Below are 1,301 nucleotides of genomic sequence, written 5' to 3' on the forward strand. Positions count from 1 at the left end.
CTTTCCAAGGATTTCGATATATTTTATGTGTATTTTTATCATTTGGATGCTTGAAAGTTAAGTATGTCATATTAAACAGTGGTTTTATAAGAAGAAATTTTATCAGTAAGTAAATGTACTATAGTGCTAAAAATGGGCTTGGGAATCATGAAGATAAGGATTTAAATCATACTTCTGGTATTTAACAACTATAAGATATTGAAAACAGGGTGTTGTATGGAAGTATTGAATCCCTAAATTGCACAGCCAAAACTAGTATTACACTATATGTTAACTCACTAGAATTTAAATAAGAACTTTAAAAGAAGACAGTGATCATGGTACTTAACCTTTGAAATTTCAAACTAATTTCCTCATTGGTAAAATCCATAATAACATTTGGCTTATTTTGAAGATTAAATGACAAAAATTATATGAAGGGCCTCATACTAGGACATCACAGGCAACTTTCTCTTCTCTTTGTAAGCTAAAATAATATATCTTTCATGTGGCATATTAGTTGAATATTAGAGTTTATAAAATCTATAAATTGAGAGTTAGCAGGTCCATTCATTTTTGTACAGTATCAGTTGTCTTAATTGATATCTTTAGAAGACCTGGAGAGGATGATGGGACTGTTTCCTCTAATGAGAATTTAGAGTACAGATAGTATGTGTTTTACATTGAAAAATCTTAGTACTTTAACTATTAGGTCTTCAAGTAGCTAAGTCAATAAAACAAAATGAAACAAAGTATAGAAAGTTAAAAAGTTTCCTTCTAGAAAGTTAGAGGGCTTGACTTCTGGCTTGGATAAAAAGTCACAGACTTTCCTTAGGTTTCTTACAACACTAAAATAGTGCCCAGATGAAGTCCAAGGGCATTGAACCGCAGAGTGGTTAATTCTTATAAAACACCAGGAGTTGGGAGAGGGGGATTAGAGGTTGGCTAGGATCCAGGCCAGTTCAGATCCTTTTCAAATAGGAATGTCATCTTCTAAACAATAATTCTGTGCTAGGCATCAACAGCCTGCATTCTCCTTTGATAACACATGATTAAGTCAAGAACTCAAGTCCCCTATCTTGGTGTAGCTCCTAAAAACACAAAACACTCTTCTTTGGAAGCTTTTGAGAGTAGAGATTATAAATGCTCTCTGTCTACCAGTACCAGTGGGTTCCTTCTAATAATCTGATAGGACACACCAGTACAGCTCAGCCTCAATGTGTAGTTTCTAGGCACTTGAGGCAATAATTGTACTACTTAAATTATTTTAACATTCTTTATTCTGAGTTAGTCTTCCTAAAATAACTGGACACTTGCTTTAG

Source organism: Herpailurus yagouaroundi, unplaced genomic scaffold (genome assembly GCF_014898765.1).
Source record: "Herpailurus yagouaroundi ecotype Mexico unplaced genomic scaffold, PumYag 66814, whole genome shotgun sequence".
NCBI classification, from domain to species: Eukaryota; Metazoa; Chordata; class Mammalia; order Carnivora; family Felidae; genus Herpailurus; species Herpailurus yagouaroundi.